Source organism: Malaclemys terrapin, chromosome 11 (genome assembly GCF_027887155.1).
Source record: "Malaclemys terrapin pileata isolate rMalTer1 chromosome 11, rMalTer1.hap1, whole genome shotgun sequence".
NCBI classification, from domain to species: domain Eukaryota; kingdom Metazoa; phylum Chordata; order Testudines; family Emydidae; genus Malaclemys; species Malaclemys terrapin.
This window is the reverse complement of record NC_071515.1, coordinates 34,548,376-34,567,870: the sequence shown is the minus strand read 5'-3', so window position 1 is coordinate 34,567,870 and position 19,495 is coordinate 34,548,376. Positions and strand designations below refer to the sequence as shown.

The 19,495-nt window shown below is 43.9% G+C and overlaps 1 protein-coding gene across 3 annotated transcripts in view; it reads right to left on the bottom strand.

The window, feature by feature from the left end:
• CERKL (ceramide kinase like) overlaps window positions 1–19,495 on the bottom strand; it is a 104,392-nt gene that overhangs the window by 51,209 nt on the left and 33,688 nt on the right. The gene's annotated exons all lie outside the window — the stretch shown is intronic.

The following is a 19,495-nucleotide window of genomic DNA, read 5'->3' as shown; positions in this document are numbered from 1 at the left end:
AACTTTTTGGCCTGCAGGCCACATCAGATTTCCAAAATTGTATGGAAGGCTGGTTAGGGGAGGCTGTGCCTCCCCAAACAGCCAGGTGTGGCCCAGCCCCCGCCCGCTATCCGCCCCCGCTTCCCACTGCTTCTTGCCCCCCAAACTCCTGCCCCATCCAACCCCCCCTGTTCCCTGACTGCCCCCCGCTGCCCCATCCAGCCCCTCCTCTCCTTCCTGATTCCCCCCCAGGACCCCTGCCCCCATTCAACCCCCCCGTTCCCTGTCCTCTGACCACCCCAACCCCTATCCACACCCCCACCCGGAACTCCCCTGCCCTCTATCCAACCCCCACTGCTCCCTGCCCCCTAACCGTGCTGCCTGGAGCACTGGTGTCTGGCGGCGCTACAGCCGCACTGCCCAGAGTGCCAGGATAGGCATCCGTGCCGCCCGGCTGGAGCCAGCCACACCACCACGCAGCACAGAGCACCGGCTCAGGCCGCAGCTCTGCAGCTGCACTGCCAGGCAAGAGCTCGCAGCCCCACCGCCCAGAGCATTGTGCCAGTAGCGCAGTGAACTGAGGCTGTGGGGCCGGGGGCTAGACTCCCAGGCCAGGAGCTCAGGTGCCGGGCAGGAGAGTCTGGCAGGCCTGATGTGGCCCGCGAGTCGTAGTTAGCCCACCTCTGTCCTAAACCCTGGGGGAGGTGTTTCTGTATCCTCTGTTTAGTCACAACTCCAATGTTCCCCCCCTTCCTGGGGCAGGAGGGGGAAGGGAAAGCCCTTACTTCAGAAAGCTTTTTAAATCTCAAAGAAAGACTTTGTGCCTTCCTCTTTAGAAAACATCATGAAAGATTTTGTTGAATTGCCACTAGCAATTTCTTGAAGCGAAGGGGGAGAAATTGCAAAAGGATTTTTTTTTTCCCCTGGAGGAGGTTGCAAATCTTGCTTTCCTAGGATTGCAGAAGAAGAAACCTTTATTTTTTTTTTAATATAACCTTTAAGGTTTGAGCAAGGACTTCAGAAGAGATACCCCACTTTGAAAAAGAAAGTAACTTGTCTCAATTGTTCTCACAGTTTAATGGACCAGGAATGGCACCAGAAAGTTCATCAATCCACTGAATTGCAAACCTTATTTTTAGCAGATAATCTAAAAACAATTTGGGAAGAATTTACATTATGAGGAAACATTTGTCTCGGATTCTCTGACTCTACTTGGCTCTGGATCACCTAATAGAATGGTGAACATTAGCAACACATTACCAGGGGTGCTCCAGCCACGGAGTTCAGGCGCTCTAAGTGTGGACACCTCAGGAGTTAGGGTGATTTAATGCGCTCTAACTTGCAAGTGTAGACAAGCCCTTAGAGTTACTCCTCAGTTAATGCCAGAAGGGACCATTATGTCATCTAATCTGACTGCCTGCATATCACAGGCCATTAATTTTCACATAGTTATCCTATTGAGACCAATAGCTTATGTCTGACCAATGCATAACTTGTTTGGCTAAAGCATATTTTCCAGTCTTCATTTGAAGACATCAATAGATGGAGAATCCACTCCTTCCCTTGGCCGGAACTTTTACACTGTAATCACATCTCTTCTCAATCTTCTTTTCAATACGCTAAACAGATAAAACTCTTCAAGTCTCACTGCAAGGCATTTTCTTCAGCCTTCGAATAATTTTTGTAGCTCTTTTCTGTACCTCTCCAATTTATCAACATCCTTTTTAAAATATGAACACCAGAACGGTAAGTAATATTCCAACACTGATCTCACCAAGACTGTATACAGAGATAAGTCACCTCCCTACTTCTACTAACCTGTTTATATATCTAAGGATCACATTAGCCCTTTTGCTACAACATCGCACTGAGAGCTCACGTTCAGTTGTTTGTCCACTCTCCTAGAGTACATCTTTTAGAAAAAACATCTCATATAAATTTTAAAATGGTCAGTGACAGAAAATCCAGCATGACCCTTGCTAAATTGTTCTATTGGTTAATTACTCTCTCTCAAAAATTTACACCTTATTTCCAGTCTGGAATTTGTCTAGAGGAGGTATGCAAGTTAAGGCAGGTCACCAGAAGGTGAGAAGGATGCTTTTCATGAATGGAAGATCACAGCCAAGCCTGGCTGTAATATGTTGGAAGGATTTTGGGTGAACTTTGCCCTATAAGACTTGACAGTAACTAGTTAAGAAAGTCTAGGTTGTAGAATGCGTATGTTTTTATTTTATATGTAACCATTTGTTTCCAATACTTCTACTTGCTATCATTTGAATCTTTCCTCTTTGTTAAATAAAGATTTGCTTTTTTTCATTATAAACATTATGATGGGTTTTCCCAGGGTGCAACCTGGAACTAGGGTACCACTGAGTCCTCTGGCTTATCAACCTTGGCTCCCTCTTACACTATGCTGTTGTGACAAGTTGCAAACCTCTGGTAGGTACTACACTCATACAGACATCCACAGGCAGGGACACACCCAGCTGAGTTACATGAATGCTTCTCCCAGCCACTCGTGCACTAACAATAGCAAGGCTCCAGCCAATTCCCCCCAGCTTTGCACTCCAGTGCTATGCCATCCTGTCCTGGTCAGAAGCTTGAGCAGTATATGTTTATAACTCAGTCTGCCCTTCCCTCAATGTGGAGAGGACATGCACCAGTTTTTGTTCCTGAGCAGATTTCCCAAGCACTCCAACCAAAACACGCTGTTTTAGGTAAAACAAACAAGTTTATTAACTACAAAAAGAGAGACTTTAAGTGATTATAAGTGGTAGGCATAAAGGATAGAGATGGTTACTAAAAGAAAAAAATAAGTGAACAATCTAAGTTCTATAAACTAAACAGGATTTGAATCAAGCAGAGTCTCACCCGGATAGATAGCACAGGCAGCTAACAGATCTTCAATACAAAGGCTGGAATTCTCCTCCAGCCTGGGGGGACCTTCCCCCTTCCAGATGTGTTTCCAGCTGTTGAGTTCTGAAGGGAGTGAGGCCAAAACATGCAGCCACTGTTCTCTCTTTTACATCCTTAGTCTCTGTGCCTAGAAGACACTTGTCTCGACATGCCCTGACGGGCTTCCCTGAGTCCCTCAGTTGAGCAGTCCCCTGGTCTTGTGCAATGGAGTCATAGGATCAAGCAGTCCCCCTTGTACGGTGCTTGCACAACTGTCCTGGAATTGTAAATCCCAGGATTACAACTCCCCTGCTTGTTAATGGCTGTTAAGTACATTCTGTCATACGCTCCTGTGAGTGTTTTGCTTTCTTTGTATGCTACTAGCAAACTTAAAACATATTTCAGTAACAACCATGCAGCAAAAATCTCAATTTGATACACACTAATGATATACACATTTGGACAGAATAATGGGTTTCAGCAGGTCATGGCTTTTTATATATCTTACATGGCATGCTTTGTATGAAACATATCATAATTATATGACAGTGGTGAATATGGGTTCCCAGGGTTGCTTAGGGGTAGAGTGCCACAAACATATCTAAGTGTTGTATGATAAACAGAGTGATGATGCAAGGTGTAACTGATAAGCTGGTGTGCACTGTTCCTTTGGGAACAGGGTGTTTGTGAATTATCTGAGTGTCCAGTGGACCAGCACTGGACACTTCGAAGATTTGGGGGTTGGAGCGTCCCTACTGCTAACCTGCAGAAGGACCAGAGCCTGAGTAGTCAGAGAGAGGAATGCTTGTGTTGTCCATGGCTGATAGAGCTGGGGAGCTGACCCACAGAAGGCACAGAAAAGGCTTCTTCACTCTAATGACAGCTGGTAGCAACATGCCTCACAACCCTGGGTAGTACTCACGGGAAGCAGCACAGTGGCATAGTTGGCAGGCTCTCCACCCCATTTGCTGGTTAACTAAGGGTCATACTCTAGGTGATACAGACACAGATGCAAAAGTGAGAAGACTGGAAATAGTTATTTTCCATTTGTTTATTTTGGGTAAGGGAAATAAAGTCAAAAGAAAAATACAGGATGAATAAACAGGAGACATATGCTAAAGATACCAGAAAGCAGCTGGAAAAACTGTGCACAGACCGTGGCTCAAATGCTACAGAGAAAAACGTAGAAGGAATGAGATCTCTACTCATGGAATTTGATAAGCAGCAAGGAGATCTGACTGATCCAGCCAAAGAGCCCGAGCCTGAGGGGGGTGTAGGTTTAGAAAACCAGCCTGACACAGCTTCCAGCAAGGCAGCCCTGAATCTCGACCTGACCAGGATAGAGGTCCAAAAGCTGGAAATAGCAGAGAAGACCAGAAAGCTGGAAATAGTGGAGAGTCACATAAAGAAAGGAAGAAAAGCAACAGCAAGAGAAGGCCAACCAGAGAACACTAGAGTTGGAAAATCAAAAGCATGAAGGTCAAGAGAAGGAGCTAGAAGCAGAAAAGCAACAGCCTAAGAAAGGAATGTGGAAAGGGAGTATAAACTTAAAAGAATGGAAATGCAAGAGGAATATGTTCCTGAGTTCCCAGAGGTAAACTGTGAGGAGGAAGAGACAGCTGAGAGAAGAAAGGAGCCCTCTGCACCCTTGTCAGAAGAAAGTAGCCATGTGTCTCCAGAAGAAGGGAGTGAGGACTCTCACACACAAACCCCAACACACCTTACATGACTATGCAGGAGTGTGGATGTGCAGGAGATTAAAGTTATCTCATAAATTTCCAAGCAATATACTAGTACCTCATTGTGCATGCTATACATAGAAAGGGCTCTGCTGAATTTTGAGGATATTGATAGGAGTGGTGGGCTGATCCCCTGCAAAACCACCAGATTTCAGAAGGGAGTTAAAAACATTCTGAGATCAAAATCCCCCCCACCTCCAAGTTCTGTATTCTGCTGGTATTGAATAGATGCACAAGAACCTTGCAAGACTTATGAATCTGATAGAGAGGGGACGCTAACAGAGAAAGGCAAGGGCAAGAGCTCTTACATCACAGAAGTTAGTGGGTGTCCTTGCCGCTGATTACCAGTATCCATGCAGAGCAGGTACCACTGCCTGTCCTTATGGTTGTCCTATCCTTCCCACTGTAAGACCACAGTTTTGGGTATTAAAAACTTTGTCAAACTTAAATTGTTAAGACTGAAATTTTCCACATTAAGTTCCTGCCTCACTCTGGTTTTTATTTGTTTGTTTTGCAGATTCCAGTTAAAACTGTTCATACATTTCTGAGACTGAGATTAGGGGAAAATATGTTGCTTTGTCCAGGTTAAAAAAAAGAATTCATACAACTGTCTCACTGAGAAGCTCTAGTACCTCCACTCTTTGATACAGGGACTCGATATTTGCCGGGGAGTTTGCCTCTGTGTCAGAGCTGAGCCTCTTATTCAAAAACACGTAGATCTGGCCAAGTTTTAAGCCTTTGAGGGAAGGGGGGGAAAAAAAAAAAAACAGTTCAGAGGCTCAGTAGAGACTTGTTAAAAGTTTGGCTGCTAAATTAACTGAAGAGTCCATCTGCACTGATAACACTCTAGCTCAGGACTGCAATGACTGAGCAGAACTTTCCCTGAAATTGCTCCTACACACTGCAAAATTGAGAGTAACATTACTGGTTTTCCTATGCTCTCCATGCTGACACCACAGCAGGGTGAAGGACACCACCTGATCTGAATGCAGAATAGACAGTAGATGGAGTGGACAGGGAGCATAAATGAGTTGAATAGTTAGTGAGGCTACTTTCAATGATACCCTTGTCTCATTTGTTACAGAAGTTGGAAGAGGCGTAGTGAATGAGGCAGAGGACTGCAAGAAGAGAATTAATGATTTCATGCTTAAGAAAGCTGAATGCTGCCCTGGAGAACTGGATTCTATTCCTACCTCTGCTATACGGTTCCTACTTGATGCTAGATAAGTCACTAAACCAAACTCTTCCTCATTTTCTGGGTCCCCAACTTGAGATCCTGGGGTCTGATTTGCACAAATGCTGACCACTCAGAGCAGCAATTGAAGTCAATAGGAACTATGATCTGAACATATTACACAATGCCAAGCTCTCTGTAGTATAAAGTCCTAGCTGTCTCAAATCAGGCACCTAAAGTTAATGGATATTTTTTGTCACATCCTTAGGGAAGTGCCCCTTCCAAAATCCTTTCCTAGTCCCCCAAGTACACACCCCTTTCAAGTGACAGGACCTTGCCTCCCCTGCCCTTTGGGGTGGGACCTCACTATCCAAACATCTCCAAGTTACATCCCTCTGGTTGCCAACTGTGATACCTAGCAAGCTCAATAGGCTTGGCACCTGCAAATTTCTCTTTAGGAACCTGTGGATAGTAACACCTTGCAGTGACACAGAAGCAGCATCTTCCACAACAAAGTGTGATTTATTTGACAAAAAGGTACACAGTTCTCAGAAAAATGGATTTAAAGCAATAAGACGACCAATAAGCATATTGTCTTACCTACACTTGACATTCCCCTCAATCACACAGGTAGAAATGGCTTAACTTTAGTGTCTCCTGTTTCCTTCAGGACCAAGGTACAGCCTGCTTGCTGCAGAACAACTCAGCCAGTCTGTGTCAGCCTGCAACAGACAACTTCCCCTTTCCTTTCTGCAGGATAGTATCTGTGGGTATGTCTACACTGCAGCTGAGAGCAAGCCTCACAGCACAGGTAGATAGACTCAGGTAGCAGAGCTTCATTTAGAGCACTAAAAATAGCAGTGTGGACATTGTGGCTTGGACTTTCAAGCCTAGGGGATCTGGGCTTGAGAGCCCAAGCTGCAATGTCCACACTGTTATGTTCAGTGCACTAGCTTGTGTGTCTACCCAGGCTGGGAGGCTCGCTTCCAGCTGCAGTGTAGACGTACCCTGTAAGGTTTTAGTATTCCTTTTGATCTCAGGTTCGATCTCAGAAAAGTAAACTTTGCCAGTCAGGAAGGACCAAGCAGAAACCAATTAATAGTTTCCCAAAATGTTCCCTTATGGAGCCTTGGTATTCTCATGACAGTATCTTATCTTTGCCATTATTTTGCCTTTTCTGCTTGGTTTCTTTAACATCTCCCTCTGATCCTACCCCAGAGCAAGTAATCCATGACACACAGAGGTATGAATAATATTTATAAAAAAAATACAGATATTTCCCAGGTCGTCAAACTTTTTACCTTAATCTCTATGTGCCTCAGTTACCCATTTGTAAAATGGGAATAAAAATACACCTTCATCTCACAGGGGTGTTGTGGAAGTAAATTCATTAATATTTATGAAACACTCAGATACTATTGTGATGCACTCTATAGAAAAGTCCAAGAAGAAATTAGTAATCCTGTCCTCAGGGCAGGGTTTGAATAGTACGCAGTAAGGCAGGCCTGGGCCCACCCACTGAAGGAGAAAACAAAATACTGAATAGCTGATCACTAATTGAGCACCATCCATTCTTTGAACTGAATGATGCAGGGCTCCTGTGGAAAAAAATAGTATGAGATCGTGTAATTAAAGACTGCTAAACAATTATATAAAGCAGGCGTAGGCAACCTGTGGCACGCGAGCTGATTTTCAGTGGCACTCACACTGCCCGGGTCCTGGCCACTGGTCTGGGGGGCTCTGCATTTTAATTTAATTTTAAATTAAGCTTCTTAAACATTTTATAAACCTTATTTACTTTATATACAACAATAGTTTAGTTATATATTATAGACTGATAGAAAGCCTCTTTCTAAAAATGTTAAAATGTATTACAGGCACGCGAAACCTTAAATTAGAGTGAATAAATGAAGACTCGGCACACCACTTCTGAAAGGTTGCCGACCCCTGGTATAAAGCAAACTGTTCTGCAGCCCTAACTATAATTGGTGTGTATAGACTAAATGGTGTAGCCAATTGTATGACTACATTCATGGGTCATTCTTTAAAATGTTCAAGAGATCAAACAGACAATAAATTTGTGTAAGTTTGGTTAACAACAAAGCAATACAGTATGAAAAAAGAGACAAATACCCTCCTTCTAGAAGCTAATTCTTACAGCCTGCTCCCTGTATAGAAGGAATGCTTCAAAGATATGCATTTCAACAAGCAGTATTTATTGTATGATTTTACAAGTTACAAAACTCTTTACATGTAACTTAAACTAAGTTTAGACCACTATTTTGAACCCCCTTTGTTCTTGGTTCTTTCCTGTACTTTCCCATAACTTGTTTTGAACATTACATTCCAAGTACTGATGAGCAATGAAAATACTCTAACTATACTTGGTACAAAGTATACATGCATCTTTTCTTTGACAAGTTTCCTAATTTTCTAATGCCAAAGTTGAATTCAGCTTTGCAAAGTCTGTGGAATGCTTGACATGGGTGAACGGAACTGTGGGAAGTCCATAATACTTTCAGTTAACATAACTTACCAACATATTAATATGGTGTGTATGTGTATGTGTGTGTGTATTATATATATATATATATACACACACACCATATTAATAAGTATTCAGTGTATTATATTATGTCTAACACATATGTATTTGCTAACAATGTGTTTAACACCCAGCGTAATAGGAATGTGTTCATTATTTATTCTCTTTAAATAAATCATTTCTAATGCAAGTTTCAGAGTAACAGCCGTGTTAGTCTGTATCCGCAAAAAGAAGAACAGGAGTACTTGTGGCACCTTAGAGACTAACAAATTTATTAGAGCATAAGCTTTCGTGGACTACAGCCCACTTCTTCGGATGCATATAGAATGGAACATATAATGCAAATGGTTTGTTTAAATTAAACTATTCCCCTATGCTGCAAGTAACACAAATATTGCTACACTGTAATAGCGCAGGGATGGCCAAACTTACTGACCCTCCGAGCCGTATATGACAACCTTTAGAAGTTCTTGCCGGGACTAGGGGCTTCACCCCTGTGGGAGATGCCTGCCAGGGCTCAGGGCTGCTCCTGCTGAAGTTCTGAGCCCCGGCAGGCATGCCCTGTGGGGCTGAAGCCCTGAGACCTCTCTCCCTGCTGGTCAGAAGCCAGAAGCAACACCTGGAGGGGAAGGAGGGGGGAGACACATGGGGTCACGTGCCCCACCAGATTTTTGCCAGGGTGTGCTGGCCCTTCTCAGTCACATGGTGCCACCAGGCCCCTTCCTTGCAAGGCAGCTGCTGGAGCCAGCAAGTTGGGATCTATGGCCATAGGGAGAGGCAGCAGAAAACATCTGGGAGCTGCAGTGAGAGCTACTGCCTCTTCCTATGGAGCTGAAGCAGTGTCCCCGCCCTGCAGTTCCCAGCTGTTTGTCACTGCATCTCCAGGAAGAGCTAACACCTGGGAGCTGCAGGGAGGGGCTGCTGAGGGGAAAGGGAGCGTGTCTGGGGGGCTTGACTCAAGCTGTTGGCGGGCTGAACCTTTAAATTGTTGCCCCCACTCCCAGCAGGCACCAGTCATCTCTAACAGAAGCCACTAGCCCCACCACACCACTGCAGGGCAAATCTGGTAAGCAGAGAATGGAGAGGCTGTGGGGGGCTCTGCGAGCCACAGTTTGGCACCCCTCTAATAGTGTATGAGAATCTGAAATTCAGACTGCAAACAAAAGTGAAAATTAGTATTTCCATTGTATAAGAAAAGTAAATTGCAAAAAAGTAAAAAAACCAAATCAAAATAATAAAATGCAAATTTGATTTTAAAAATCCTTAATTTTCAAAATGCAAGTTTATAATGTAGGTAAGAACATTTCTTTAACAGTAATATTTTAAACCTGACACTGTTTGTTTTAAATTAGTCCTGTTTACCCTCCACTGGCTCTAAAGGTGTCAAATTCCTGGGCTGGTCATATGAATACCAACCTTCTCTTTTTCATAAAGAAAATATAGTACTCTCTAATAAGACAAATACATGCATTTTATACGCAGATTAGACCCCCCAAAAAGATTTTCTTGTAAGAGTCGAAATTTAAACTTCAGAAAAATTGAACTGGACATACTCTAGGCCACACTTTAAAAATATACTTGGAATATATTTAGGCTGAGATTTTCAAAGATACCTAACAGATTTGGATACCTATTTCCCACTAAAATTAATAGGAATCAGACATACAAATCCCCTAGGTGGGTTGAATAGTGGTTGTTTGGTAAAAAGAATAACTTTTTCATAAAATGAAAAAATAAAAATGTGTAAGATCCAACTAAGATCATGGAACTTATAAAACTTCATTTGCATTATCTATCAAACAAAAATATTTCAGATGTGATCTAGTAACCAAATTCACATTAAACAGACATAATCTTGGCTTAGATATGCAGTTTTTCTTTTCATTTAAGAACTATAGATTCATTAGTATCATGTTCGTTATTGCTAGCTGTTTCAGAACATTAACTGTCCTCTCACATTACTTAGAAAGATACTGGGTACCATCTGCTCTTGCAAGGGATTTAAGTATACATCTATTAGATATCATGCTATTTATTTAATTCAGCACCCACTTCCTATTGTTGTATCTTCTGGAAAAGAAAAAGTCAATTTAATTACAAGGAATAAAGATAATCTCTCCCGCCAGGTTGTCATGTCACCATGAGAGCAGAGAAGAGACCAGCATAAAGTAGGTTACAGTATTTAGTAAGAGTAGCAAAATTAACAACACTTAACCTTTAGCAAAAGGTCTAACAAAAATAGAATAATGTATGGATCTTTTTAAAATATATATATTATTACTATAAGCCAAAGGCTTGTCTAAATCAATCTTGGCACATCTGTCTGATGTAGAGCGTAAACAGGATTAGAGCTGGATTTAGCTGCTTGACGCTAATTGTACTCGCAGTTTCTGCACATGTCCACTTTTTCAAATACAGCATGAAAAATAAGCCAGCCTGATATATGAATTTTTAACAAAGCGTTTTATACACCTACTTAAGCTGTACTAGATTTTCAAGCAATGGGGTTATCCTACAATTTTTTGCTATTTAGGACGATCTAATCTACTAATACAAAATTCTGTTTGAATACACCACACACAGAGATAAAACTGTGGGGTAAGGGACTAAAATTTGAATACAATTTAATTGTACATAGAAAACCAAAATGTAATTATTTAAAAGGTTAAACTTTTTTTTTTTAAACAAACTATGTTTTTAGAGCCAAAAAGATCAAAAGAGATACAAAAAAAGAAAATAACTCTGTTGAAAATTAAGAATATTTGTGACAGAGAATTAGCAGGCTGTTGCTATGTATATTTTAACAAGAATATTAAAATAAAGCATTTGTTGAACAGTTCTTAAACCATATGTGCATTATCTCCTGACATGGTATAAAAAGTGCAATGCTACATTGAATTACAGAAAGAAATTCTATAACAATCTATAAGTCTCAAGCACAAAAAGAAGGAAAAATATAGAGGAATGATAACACTGGTCTACAATTTTTGAGAAGTCGTCTGCTTCAGAGATAAAATGTGCTATTTTTTATGTATTTTGATGTGCTGAATTCAAATATGACAATTAAAACAACTGATTGGCTACTGTTTCTAAGATATTTAAGTTTTTACATTTTATGACTATGTATATTGTGTAGATAGAGTTTTAATCATATACTGTAAACCTAGGTCTTTTCATGTGTTTATGGTTGCTTTACATGATAATATTTCACCTGTCCTGTTTATGTAACACTTTAAAAATCAGCAAAAGGGTTATATAAATAAAATGTATTATGAAATAAAAGGCAAAAAACTATTATGTACATAGTTTAGTCCTATTCAGTGTCTACTCGGCACTTCTTGGCTTGTCTCTCGTATTCATTAAATGGAGCATCTCTTGTCACTGTCCAGCAATAGTCTGCAAGCATTGATGGGCTCCATTTGCCCTGATAGCGTTTCTCCATTGTTGTAATTTCCTGGTGAAATCGCTCGCCATGCTCGTCGCTCACTGCTCCGCAGTTTGGTGGAAAAAAATCTAGATGAGAGTGCAAAAAATGTATCTTTAGTGACATGTTGCAACCAAGGCTTTTGTATGCCTTGAGGAGGTTTTCCACCAACAACCTGTAGTTGTCTGCCTTGTTGTTTCCGAGAAAATTTATTGCCACTAACTGGAAGGCTTTCCATGCCGTCTTTTCCATGCCACACAGTGCATGGTCAAATGCATCATCTCAAAGAAGTTCACGAATCTGAGGACCAACAAAGACACCTTCCTTTATCTTAGCTTCACTTAACCTTGGAAATTTTCCACGGAGGTACTTGAAAGCTGCTTGTGTTTTGTCACTGGCCTTGACAAAGTTCTTCATCAGACCCAGCTTGATGTGTAAGGGTGGTAACAAAATCTTCCTTGATTCAACAAGTGGTGGATGCTGAACACTTTTCCTCCCAGGCTCCAATGACTGTCGGAGTGGCCAATCTTTCTTGATGTAGTGGGAATCTCTTGCACGACTATCCCATTCGCAGAGAAAATAGCAGTGCTTTGTGTATCCAGTCTGCAGACCAAGCAAGAGAGCAACAACCTTCAAAATCGCCATAAAGCTGCCACTGATGTTGATCATAGTTTATGCATCTCAAAAGTTGTTTCACATTGTCATAGGTTTCCTTCATATGGACTGCATGACCAACTGGAATTGATGGCAAAACATTGCCATTATGCAGTAAAACAGCTTTAAGACTCATGTTCAATGAATCAATGAACAGTCTCCACTCATCTGGATCGTGAACAATGTTGAGGGATGCCATCACACCATCGATGTTGTTGCAGGCTACAAGATCACCTTCCATGAAGAAGAATGGGACAAGATCCTTTTGATGGTCACGGCACATGGAAACCCTAACATCACCTGCCAGGAGATTCCACTGCTGTAGTCTGGAGCCCAACAGCTTTGCCTTACTCTTGGGTAGTTCCAAATCCCTGACCAGGTCATTCAGTTCACCTTGTGTTATGAGGTGTGGTTCAGAGAAGGAGGATGGGAGAAAATATGGGTCCTGTGACATTGATGGTTCAGGACCAGAAGTTTCATCCTCTTCCTCATCTGACTCAAGTGAGAATGATTCTGGTGCATCAGGAACCGGCAGTCCTTCTCCGTGGGGTACTGGGCGTATAGTTGATGGAATATTTGGATAATGCACAGTCCACTTTTTCTTCTTTCACACACCTTTCCCAACTGGAGGCACCATGCAGAAGTAACAATTGCTGGTATGATCTGTTGGCTCTCTCCAAATCATTGGCACTGCAAAAGGCATAGGATTTCCTTTTCCTGTTCAACCACTGGCGAAGATTTGTTGCACAAATGTTGCAGCATATGTGTGGGGCCCACCTCTTGCCCTGATCTCCAATTTTGCAGCCAAAATAAAGGTGATAGGCTTTCTTAACCATAGTGGTTATACTGCGCTTTTGTGATGCAAAAGTCACTTCACCACAAACATAGCAGAAGTTATCTGCACTGTTCACACAAGTATGAGGCATCTCTGCTCACTTTGGCTAAACAGAAATGTGTCCCTTTGCAAAATCAAACACTGACAAATAAGAGAGCACGACACTATAGGATTTCTAGAGCTGATATAGGGCAATTTGTTCAGCAGAGTGATGTAAGCTTCGTTATGATTGCATCATCCATGACTTCTAGGAATAACATGATGCAATTCATATCATGTATGACGCAATACCAGCTTCAGATTGCATCATTCATTGTTTTGCCTAAAAAGCAAGTACTGTCCAAACCCAGTCATAGATTTATTCATAGATCCAGTCAAAGATGTATTTTAGTCATTTCTGGTTTAAATTGAGATCCCTTCCCTTTATAACTCACTTATCCTCCGCCATTCCCAAGTCAAGGGTCGTATATACTGACCCAATAGCATATCTTGAAAACTAGAGCCAATCAACAATTTTAAGCATCATTTTCATTCTCAGTGACCCAGAATTAGTAAAGTTTGACTACATTTATTTCAGAAGCATTTTAGCTGTAGAGCAGTGTAATCTTATAGTTAAAGCATTGGATTTAGGAGTCCTGAGATGTGGCTTCTATTCCGTCCTCTGCTATAAATTCCTTGTGTGATTTTAGACAAGTTACTTAACCACTCTCCGCCTAAGTTTCTCTCTATGTAAAATTGAGTTAATCTTTTCTTTACCTCACAAAGATGCTGTGAAGTTTAAATTCATTAATGAATGAGAGGCCCTCAGATGCAGTGATGAGCTCTATAGAAATTATGAAAATAATAAAATTACAACTACCAAAGAAAATATAGTTCTCAATTACAATATTCATTTCTCCAATAACATTATTTCTATGGCTTATAATACGTTGCCAAATTTTGTACATGCAGTAGAATAGGTGTATATTTATATACTATAAAATATAAAAGGACTGGCAAATAAAGCAGCAGAATCAGGTATTAAATGAATAATTTACAACAATGTAAATATAGTTATAGACTCATAGACTTTAAGGTCAGAAGGGACCATTATGATCATCTGGTCTGACCCCCTGCATGATGCAGGCCACAAAGCCGTCCCTACCCTTTCCCTTAGTTCTAGGCCTGTTAAATGTTCTGCTTCAAAACAGATTTTAAAACATTTACAGTTTTTAAAATGTGGTTTCTATTAATATCTGCCATTTAGGTCATTAGATATTAAATTTGTTGCACTACACATAAAATTCCGTAACAAACTTATTTTGGCAATTTCTGAATTCTCACATTTTTCCCAGCACAGAACTCACAGACCTGGGGAAGGGGATCCAAGACATCTTTGTGCCCTCCTGATCTTGATCTGCTCTGGCACTCCTGACATAACATAGGCAACCCAACAGCCTGTCTGAGGCCTGGTCTACACTACGAGTTTAGGTCGACTTTAGCAGCGTTAAATCGAATTAAGCCTGGACATGTTCACACAATGAAGCCCTTTCTTTCGACTTAAGGTGCCCTTTAAACCAGTTTCTTTACTCCACCTCCGATGAGGGGATTAGCGATAAAATCGGCCTTAGCAGGTCGGAATTGGGGTAGTGTGGATGGAATTCGACGTTTTGGCCTCCGGGAGCTATCCCACAGTGCTTCATTGTGACCACTCTGGACAGCACTCTCAGCTCAGATGCACTGACCAGGTAGACAGGAAAAGCCCTGCGAACGTTTGAATTTCATTTCCTGTTTGCCCAGCGTGGTGAGCACAGGTGACCACGCAGAGCTCATCAGCACAGGTAACCGTGATGGAGTCCCAGGATCGCAAAAGAGCTCCAACATGGACCGAACAGGAGGTACGGGATCTGCTCGCCATATGGGGAGATGAATCCATGCTAGCTGAACTCCGTAGCAGTAAAAGAAATGGCAAAATATTAGAAAAGGTCTCCAAGGCCATGAAGGACAGAGGCCATAACAGGGACGCACAGCAGTGCCGCGTGAAAATTAAGGAGCTAAGGCAAGCCTACCACAAAGCCAGAGAGGCAAACGGAAGGTCCGGGGCACAGCCGCAAACATGCAGCTTCTACGCGGAGCTGCATGCCATGCTAGGGGGTGCAGCCACCACTACCCCAACCGTGTGCTATGACTCCTTCACTGGAGAAACACACAGGGAAAAGGGTTCGGGGTACGAGGAAGAGGAGGATGAAGATAATGTGCATAGCTCACAGCAGCAAGGAAGTGGAGAAACCAGTTTCCCCAACAGCCAGGATAGGTTTATCACCCTGGACCTGGAGCCAGTAACCCCCGAACTCACCCGAGGTGTGCTCCCAGACCCTAAGGGCACACCGGGGACCTGTGGTGAGTGTACCTTTGTAAATATTACACATGGTTTAAAAGCAAGCGTGTTTAATGATTAATTTGCTCTGGCAATCACGGCTAGTACAGCTACTGGAAAAGACTGTTAACGTGTATGGGGATGGAGCGGAAATCCTCCAGGGACATCTCCAGAAAGCTCTCCTTCATGAACTCCCAAAGCCTTTGCAAAAGGTTTCTGGGGAGGGTTGCCTTATCCAGTCCGCCATGGTAGGACACTTTACCACGCCAGGCCAGTAGCACGTAGTCTGGAATCATTGCATAACAAAGCATGGCAGCGTATGGTCCCGGTGTTTGCTGGCATGCAGACAACATCCATTCCTTATCGCTCTTTGTTATCCTCAGGAAAGTGATATCATTCACGGTCACCTGGTTGAAATGGTGTGATTTTATTAAGGGGACATTCGAGGTGCCCGTTCCTGCTCGGCTGACCAGAAATGTTCCCCGCTGTTAGCCACGCGGTGGGGGGGAGGGGTGAAGTGATCATCCCAGAGAATTGGGTGTTGGGAGGGGAAGGGGGGGTGTTAGTTGGGTTTATGCTGCATGTTAACCCGGGAACCGCAGCCCCTCCTTTTACATTGCAAACCCATTTTAAATGGCCAACCCAACGGGTGCTTGGTATGGGAAATGAGGGCGCTACTGTTTGAAACTATTTCCACATGTTAAGAAGGTGAAAAAAGCCAAAAGACTGTGGCTTACCATGGCTGCCTGCAAGCCGAAATCTGTTGCCTGGCACTGCGTGAGTGATCTCTCACACCAAACCGGCAGGACCTCAATATAAGAGGAAAAATGCGACCTTGTAACAAAAGCACATGTGCTGTGTAATGTGAACAGCAAAATTTAACGTGAAAGAGTGTACCCATTGTTCTCTAAAATGTGTCTTTTTTAACCACCTTCTCTTCCACCAGCTGCAAATGTTTCTCCTTCACAGAGGCTAGTGAAGATCAGAAGGAGAAAACGGCAGACTCGGGATGACATGTTCACGGAGCTCCAGATGTCCTCCCACGCTGAAAGAGCACAGCAGAATGCGTGGAGGCAGTCAATGTCAGACTACAGAAAAGCACAGTATGAACGAGAGGAGAGGTGGCGGGCTGAATCGCGGGATGAACAGAGCAAGTGGTGGGCTGAAGATGATAGGTGGCGTCAGCTTTCAGACAGAAGGCAAGAGTCGATGCTCCGGCTGCTGGAGCATCAAACTGATATGCTCCAGCGTATGGTTGAGCTGCAGGAAAGGCAGCAGGAGCAGAGACCGCCGCTACAGCCCCTGTGTAACCAACAGCCCTCCTCCCCAAGTTCCATAGCCTCCTCACCCAGACACCCAAGAACACGGTGGGGGGGGCCTCCGGCCACCCAGTCATTCCACCCCAGATGATTGCCCGAGTATCAGAAGGCTGGCCTTCAATAAGAGTTAAAGTTTTAAACTGCAATGTGTCCTTTTCCTTCCCTCCTCCCCCACCCATCCCGGGCTACCTTGGCAATTATCCCCCTAGTTGTGTGAGGAATTAATAAAGAATGCATGAATGTGAAGTAACAATGACTTTATTGCCTCTGCAAGCAGTGCTTGAAGTGGGAGGGGAAGGTGGGGTTTTTGGTTTACAGGGAAGTAGAGTGAACCGGGTGTGGGGGTGGGACGGAGGGTTCATCAAGGAGAAACAAACAGAAGTCTCACACCGTAGCCTGGCCAGTCACAAAACTCATTTTCTAAGCTTCTCTGATGCGCACCGCGCCCTGCTGTGCTCTTCTAACCGCCCTGGTGTCTGGCTGCGCGTAATCAGCGGCCAGGCAATGTGCCTCAACCTCCCACCCTGCCATAAATGTCTCCCCCTTACTCTGACAGATATTGTGGCGCACACAGCAAGCAGCAATAACAATGGGGATATTCTTTTCGCTGAGGTCTGAGCGAGTCAGTAAGCTGTGCCAGCGCGCTTTTAAACGTCCAAATGCACATTCCACCACCATTCGGCACTTGCTCAGCCTGTAGTTGAACAGGTCCTGACTACTGTCCAGGCTGCCTGTGTACGGCTTCATGAGCCATAGCATTAAGGGGTAGGCTGGGTCCCCAAGGATCACGATAGGCATTTCAACATCCCCAACGGTTATTTTCTGGTCCGGGAAGAAAGTCCCTTCCTGCAGCTTTTGAAACAGACCAGAGTTCCTGAAGACGCGAGCATCATGTACCTTTCCCGGCCATCCCACGTTGATGTTGGTGGAACGTCCCTTGTGATCCACCAGGGCTTGCAGCAGCATTTTGAAAAGTACCCCTTGCGGTTTATGTACTTGGTGGCTTGATGCTCCGGTGACAAGATAGACGGAACCCATATCCCTATCACCCCACCACAGTTTGGGAATCCCATTGCAGCAAAGCCATCCACTATGGCCTGCACGTTTCCCAGAGTCACTACCCTTGATATCACCAGGTCTTTCATTGCCCTGGCAACTTGAATCACAGCAGCCCCCACAGTATATTTACCCACTCCAAATTGATTCCTGACTGACCGGTAGCTGTCTGGCGTTGCAAGCTTCCACAGGGCTATCGCCACTCGCTTCTCAACTGTGAGGGCTGCTCTCATCCTGGTATTCTGGTGCTTCAGGGCAGGGGAAAGCAAGTCACAAAGTGCCCTTATGCATGCGAAAGTTTCGCAGCCACTAGGAATCGTCCCACATCTGCAGCCCCACCAGTCTGTGCTTGTTTCCCGGGCTCAGAATCTGCGTTCCACAGCATGAACCTGCCCCAGTAACACCATGATTTGCACATTGCTGGGGCCTGTACTTTGTCAGAGGTTTATGTCCATATCAATTTCCTCATCACTCTCGTCGCCGCGCTGCAATCGCCTCCTCGGCTGGTCCTGGTTTTGCTTTGGCATGTCCTGGCTCTGCATATACTCGAGGACAATACGCGTGGTGTTCATAGTGCTCATAATTGCTGCAGTGATCTGAGCGGGCTCCATGATCCCAGTGCTATGGCGTCTGGTCTGAAAAAAGGCGCGAAACTAGTATGACGGACGGAGGGAGGGGCGAGTGACGACATGGCGTACAGGTACAGCGAATTAAAATCAACAAAGGTGGCTGTGCATCAGCCACAAACAACTGTCACACAGAATGGCCCCCCCAAAGATTAAACTCAAAACCCTGGGTTTAGCAGGCCGTTGATTTCACGGAGGGAGGGGGAAGCAAATGAATACAGAACAAATCTATTTTTTACATCTTAAGCTGGCAGACGACGGTGCAGCACGACTGATAGCCCTCGGCATCTTCTGGGTGCTTGGCAGAAAATACTGGGCGCTTGGCAGAAAATAGCATACTATGACTGATAGCCATCATCATCGAGACTGCCCAGGTGCCCATGATTGACAGCCACTGCAGTACGATGATGACTGATACCAGTCGTAATATACCATCTTCTACCAAAAGGCAAGGGACTGCTGTTGTGTGCAATGCAGCCCCAAGTCTGCCAGCACCCAGATCGCCGATGAAGGCTACTAGTCATACTGCACTGTCTACTGCCAAAAGGCAATTAGCTGCTGCTATGTAGCAATGCAGTACCACATCTGCCGGCACCCAGAGGATATATGGTGACGGTGAGCTGAGCGGGCTCCATGCTTGGCCTGGTATGTTGTCTGCACAAGTAACCCAGGTAAAAAGGCGAATCGATTGTCTGCCGTTGCTCTGACTGAGGGGGAGGTGCCTGACGACATGTACCCAGAACCCCCCGCGACACTGTTTTGCATCATTCAGGCATTGGGATCTCAACCCAGAATTCCAATGGGCGGCAGAGACTGCGGGAACTGTGGGATAGCCACCCATAGTGCAATGCTCCGGAAGTCGACGCTAGCCTCGGTACTGTGGACGCGGTCCG